The sequence below is a fragment of the Octopus bimaculoides genome, chromosome 9, assembly GCF_046866305.1.
Source record: "Octopus bimaculoides isolate indiv1 chromosome 9, ASM4686630v1, whole genome shotgun sequence".
Taxonomy (NCBI): domain Eukaryota; kingdom Metazoa; phylum Mollusca; class Cephalopoda; order Octopoda; family Octopodidae; genus Octopus; species Octopus bimaculoides.
In genome coordinates, this window is record NC_142936.1 from 13,632,904 (window position 1) to 13,640,403 (window position 7,500).

Below are 7,500 nucleotides of genomic sequence, written 5' to 3' on the forward strand. Positions count from 1 at the left end.
TTTAAAATGCTTAACATGAAATATACAGTATATACCTGGTTATGGTGTAAGCAACACCTTCTCTCTAGAGCTTTAAAGCAAATACAAGTAATAGACAGCTTCTATTCAACTTCTAATACACTTTAGCATTTTCTAAAAAGGTATTGTGTTAGTTTAACAAATAACAATGATTTATGTGTGGCCATAATGGCGCGATGTTGTTTTCTCAGCATTCTGCAATGCAATAATACTAGGAAAGCTCTTTAAGAAACAAATATAAATATTAATCAAAAATAGCATCTACACGTTTCCCTGCCATGTAATAGATGACAAAATAAACCCACCCAGATAATGACACTGGATATTTTGATACGGTTTGTGATTACAAAGCCTAATATATCAGTTACATAACTAAAGAATGCTTTTAGAGCAAAACAGTAGAGGTTAAATGGGCCTTCACACTATTGTAACTATGAATGTAAACAACGTGGCATACGAAGGAAAAGAAAAATAGCTATCAATGATTATACGTCGGCCCTATGTGGATATTTTTTTTCGTTCGCTTCTCTTCGTTGATGTTTTATTTTCTTTGCAGAAGGAGTGTGTCTGTGTTAATAGCTGTGAGAATCCGATTTATCGGCTATTTTCAAATTGTTTACATTATTTTCCAAATGCATGGTAGTTAAATACATTCATGGTAGATAAATACGACCTTGTATAATATAGAAATGAACGTGTACGATATATTTTGTGGCAGACAGTTTTATTCTGTACGTCAGCCTCCATTGTATCCTGCTCTACTAATGTATTATTTTCCGGCTCATATACCGTTTCGTTGTGTCAGGAACTTCTCAGTAGAGTTGAGACGTATCCTGAATTCTGCAACAAAATTATTATTTTTTTTTTTTTACCTCGCTCAATTTCATGCTGGATGAGGCGAAAACAACAGCAGGAAAAATAGAATGGGAGATGTAGAGAACTATATATTCCCTTAAAAATACAACAAAAAACGTAACTGGAATGTAATGTATAAATAAGATTGCACTGTAGTGTGTTAATTATGAGGTGTGAAAATAGAAAGTTAAATAGTGTTTCTTAGTAAGACGTCCAAGAAAAATAACAAATTGTAGTTATTGTAACAACGATATTTTGATTATCATCATAACTATCATCATCATCATCATCACCACTACCACCACCACCACCACCACCACCACCACCATCATCATCATCATCATCATCATCATCATCACTAGAAATGGCAGCATTGTTATCGACGTCGTCGTCCATTTTCACATATTTCTACTTTATTAATTCTAACTAGGAATCAACGAAGCAACTCTACTTGGTCACTCAACGTTCTAGAAATGATAGTCAAATGTTACTCAAAACATACTCCACCATATTAAAAAATAGCACTCGGCGCGTCTTAAGATAGATTGTGGAAGGGGCAATGTTAAGACGTTTCTTTTCATGGACACAAAATCTAACAAAATGAAAAGGATATATTAGCATACCACAGATACCAACGTTGCTACATTTCAAGAACTTCTAATCTGTCACCCGAAAGATGTGTCTTACGATTTTATATTCGTAAGCATGCAATTCAGCGTGACTTCAACCCTTACTCGGTTATTTTCCATCATAAGTAGCTTATATAATGCAGTTCTACATCTAAGAGATGAGGAATTATGTACATTATTTACATTATTTACATTTGACAGATATTTGTCCTCGTCTTGTTTCTTGTTAACACAACGTTTCGGCTGATATACTCTCCAACCATCATCAGGTGTCTTGGGGAAATTTCGAACCTAGGTTCTCATTCCCAAGGTATTTTTCGATATTATTATTATTATTATTATTATTATTATTATTATTATTATTATTATTATTATTATCATCATCATCATTATTCAGGTCACTGCCCTGAATCGAACTTGGAATCTTGGGGTTAGTAGCCCGCGCTCTTTACAACTACGTCATATGCCCGTGAGCATGAATAATGTAAATAATGTAAATAATGAGCTTATATAACGGTTCCAATTTAGACTTAAGACGAACAATTTTGAGAGAAGGCGAGAGATCGATACTATAGCTTTCCAGTTCCTGACTGTTATCTTATTTTATCGACCTCGGAAGGAGAAAAGGAAAAATCGGCCAGCGCAGGATTTGAACTCATAAAATACTGAGCTCAAACAAATAAGGCAAAGCCTTTTTTTTCTCCGATCCTCAACGGATTCTGTCAGCTTGGTAGAATAAAATTGCCTCAGTATTGGCTCAGAAACAGCTGGAGATATGATAGTTTGACCAAAAGAACCGACTAAGCAAGCAAAGATAAATATTGAAAAAATGTATTTGGCCAAATATGGACATGCGACCGTTTAACATAGTACCAAGTACATTATTAACAGCACTGGCGCCTCCAAGATAGAGTGGTCTCAATGGTAATGGCACGAAACCACTATGATATTTTGATTCATTGAGTGACGACGAAAACTCAGCTGCGAATATTCCGTGTATCGTATCTTTGTCTATATTTCCCTTCCGTTAAGTTTTCGTCTAGTTTCCCGTTTGCACTGCTTTCTTTTAACTTTTTCTACTTGTGTTCTTTCTGTAAAGCCCTTCATATATATATATATATGTATATATATATATATATATATATATATATATATATATATATATATATATATATATATATATATATATATATATATATATATATATATATATATACCAAATGAGCCAACACATGCGAAAAAGGTACATACAGGATTTGTGAGATTGAGGAAATCAGCAAGACCATAGCAGTGCTCCAGCATGACTGCAGCCGCATAACTGAAACGAGTAGAAGAATAAAAGAATGTGTGTGTGTGTTTGGTTTATATGAAAAATTGAAAATATATATATGTTTGAATATTTCAAATATTTCTGATATTTGATGTGCACTTGCTAATGGTATAGGCAAGTGTTGGGTTGAATAAACGAAGTGGTTCAGGTACAATATTGAGATGAAGAAAGAAAAATTGTGGTGAATGATCTATTCTAAGTGGACTTTGCGGTAGACAAGACCACAAAATGATTGATTAATGTAGTTCAATGGTTGGCAATTAGGACAAAAGAAAATGAACTAGAGCATTACAAATGTTCAACTGACTGAAAACAGCTGGACAGTACATCATAGTTTTGAGGGCAAACGTGGAAAATGAATTGAGTGCAGGGCAACTAGGAACTGGCTAACAATGTGACTAATGAAGTGGGCGATTAAGAAAATGACGTAGGCAGAAGAAATGATAACAAGTGTGAAGGAGATGAATGGCTAAAGGGCGTAAAATGGGATTCCGATTGGAGAACGACGTAGTAGAAACTTGACAAAACACTGGAATAAATGTTATTTTGAAAGTTTGTGCAATGGACAATGAGACACGTATGATAATTGATGATTTCTTGGAATTCATCATTCTTATCATCATCGTCAGCAGCAGCAGCAGCAGCAGCGGCAGCAGCGGCAGCAGCGGCAGTGGCAGCAGCGTCGTCGTCGTCGTCGTCGTCGTCGTCGTCATTGTAATCATTATTGTCACCATCGCCACCGTCGTTTTTCGTAATAATGGTCGTCGTCGCCAATGTATTCTTCGGCTTCGTTGTTTGCTACCATCATCATCATCGCCATCATCATCATCATCATCATCATCACCATCATCATCATCAGCAGCAGCAGCATTATGATCATCATCATCATCATTATCATCATTATCATCATCATCGACGTCGTCGTCGTCGTCGTCACCACCACCACCACCACCACCACCACCACCACCATCATCATCAACATCATCGTCATTATCATCATTAACACCGTCATAGTCATCGTCCTCATTATCATCATCATCTTCATGATTGTCGCCGTCATTGTCATCATCATCATCATCATCATCATCATCATCATCATCATCATCATCATCATTATCATCTTCATTATTATTAATATTACTCTCAGTGATTTGACTCAGGTTCGCTCTTATTCCGGGTGGATCGCGGTTTCGTTGTGTGTGTTTATTAAGCGTAAACACCTAAAGCTCCACGAGGTTCCCGCAAGGGGGGGGGGGCGATTCATGCTGTACTCTTTCGCTCCAACTTTCTCTCACTCTTTCTTCCCGTTTCTTGAGTAACGCTGCAATGGACTGGGGTCCCGTGCAGCTGGGGAGAACACATACGCCATAGAAACCGGGAAACCGGGCCCATGAGCCTGGCTAGGCTTTGAAAGGGTGACGTTAATCTGCTAAATGAGAAAACAGATACAACAGATTTTTGTTGAATACCAAATATTCTACATATATTCAAACAAGATCTCGGTGAATTTTCATCAAACTCAGCGTAAATATACGTGTAGCCTAAATCGTCAAGGAAGCGACATAAAATGACCACTTATTATTTAATGTGGTTGTAGTGGTGTGATTAAGAAGCTAGTTTGACAATCCCATGTTTTCTATTTCATTCCTACTACACGGTACCATGATCAATGATTAACTATTATAATCTCAAATTTCCCAAATGCAGCTACGAATGTCTCAGACTTACTTGTTGCAACGTTCCTTCAGTATTTTTTAAGCCCCGCGAAAGAACTCGGAATGTTGGGCCTCTAACAACAATTTTTGCGATACTCTCAAAACCAAGAACTGTTCAGCACATTCTCTTATAAATATATCATATATATATATATATATATATATATATATATATATATATATATATACATATATATATATATATATATATATATATATATAAGAAATATTTTTTTAGATTAAAAGTTATTCGTTGTATTTTAAACATCTTTAGAAAAAGAATGGTACAAACCACAGAGAAGGAAGCAAGCACACAAAAAACATACGTCCAAAAGGTTAAATTTTCTATTTATACTTATACTAAATACAGTTGACTTTGTTATACAAAACGGGAAACAAAGAAAATGCGTATATTACCAGAAACGAAATTTAGCTAAAATATTCAGAATAGATATGATAGACATATTCATATCTATATATTGTATTTTATGTTTTATGTACATACATATGTACACACATATATATATATATATATATATATATATATATATATATATATATATATATATATATATATATATATATATATATATATATATACATAAATATATATATATGCGCACACACACACATATATATATATATATATATATGTATATTCATGTAAATATTCACATATATGCATATACATGTATATATATATATATATACATACATGTATATATACACCTATATATATATATATGTATATATGTGTGTGTGTGTGTGTGTATAATATCTATTTTCATCAGCTTAATACTCGTCTGTGTCTTTGAGAAAGTATTGTCTTTTAAAAACATTCTATACGCTTTTTTTTTTTTGTTTTTCTTTATTCTCTTTCTGTTTTCCAAACATCTATTATTTTCCATTTTCTGTGCCAAGTAACACAGACCATTTATTTCAAAGAAAGAAATTTAAAGAAAACCTTATTGGATCATTTCCGTGGAAAAAAAAAAAAAAAAAAAAAAAAAAAAAAATTCATCATCTTCTTCATCATCATCATCAGCAGCAGCAGCAGCAGCAGCAGCAGCAGCAGCAGCAGCAGCAGCAGCAGAGCATCAACAACAACGTGAACTTGTTTTTACTGATGTTAAAATTATACATTGTCACAAAGACAATTAGAGATAGGTTCTTACGTAGAATGAACACACGTTATCTCTTGCAAACAACTATTGCTACAATGATACCTAAAAATAGACGGTTTCTCTTCATTTTATGCAACGAATGAATACAAGCAACTTTAAGGTAGCTTCTGTTACTCTTGTGTTTAGGCATTGTTTGAATATATGTTGTTTTTTTTTCCCCTTTGTTGATGTTGTTATTCTTGTCGATGTTGCGGTTTCTTTAATAGAAAAGATATATGTGGAACATTCCGTTGTAACAGCTTTTAAGGTAATGAAACATTAAAACAATGTCGTTGTGTAGCAGTGTAGCATTGTACTGTATTTAGAAGGTGTATCGTACAAGGAAATAATTTGAAACCGTAGAGTAGATGAATATAGTGTAAGAGTAATAGTTTTATCCGTAGTTTCTACAGATCCTTTCTAGAATTCATCAATATCACAAAACACAGAGTAACTATGCATACTAATATTCTACTTAATGCCTTCTAATGGTGGATGAAACGCAGTTAACACTATTAATGCTTCTTTATAGGAAAGGCCGTGGAAACGCAATCGCGGTTTCGATTCCCAGACCGGGCGTTGTGAGTGTTTATTGAGCGAAAACACCTAAAGCTCCACGAGTCTCCGGCAGGGGATGGTGGCGAACCCTGCTGTACTCTTTCACCACAACTTTCTCTCGCTCTTACTTCCTGTTTCTGTTGTGCCTGTAATTCAAAGGCTCAGCCTTGTCACACTGTGTCACGCTGAATATCCCCGAGAACTACGTTAAGGGTACACGTGTCTGTGGTGTACTCAGCCACTTGCACGTTAATTTCACGAGCAGGCTGTTCCGTTGATCGGATCAACTGGAACCCTCGACGTCGTAAGCGATGGAGTGCCAACAACAACAGGAAAGGCCTTACAATCACTGCAGGTGATCATAAGTAAAATGGCATCACGTCCACTAGTCTTTTTAACAGCGGATGACGCTCTAAGAAACTCCAGCGTACAATTCAATGGAATTCTACCACTGCGTTTAAAATAGCTGTGTTTCTACACGCCGAAACATTGTGAACTGCGTTCCAAAATTCCAAAGAAAAATAACACGCTGATGGGCAAGGACTCTTTCACGAACACATTCAAATCTCTAGTCCATGCTGTCTCCTCAATCATTTTCACAGCGACTACAACGGCCTCTGCCTTATCAGACCTAGCCATTTGCATTTGACATCCAACTAAGCCCTTCTGTATTTCTTTCTCTTGTCACGCATTCTTTTTATGCCCTGTGCTAACCAAATTTTTCAGTCCTTATTCCGCACGTCAACAATCCTCAGGAAGATCTTCTTAAAGACTCCTTTCTTCCCATAGGTATTTCTGTAGAAAATGAACGCAAATTTCGGCAATCTCATAAGCCTCGTGTGAGTATACCGCAGAAGGTCAAATAGTTATTATTATAGTTAGGATATGTTTTAAATAAACACTCCAAACATACTCCATCACCGTATCTTTGAGAAAACAATGCCCACACCGATGTGATGAACCGAGTGGCAGTCAATAATTCAGACTCTTGATATGGTAATATTTTGCCATGTTTAGCGTGCTTCTATCTATGTAGGTTCTTGCATTGCCCACAGATGTAACATTTATCTTTCATATTTGACCCAGGAAGAAATCTTGAAAGTAGCAGAATCAAAGCTAACTGAATAAAACTTCAGCATATAACATTCCACAGAACAAAGCAGCTCACACAACTATAACTCCTGATCGACCCAATATTCATTTCAAAATATGTCTCTTTATCAGCATTATTA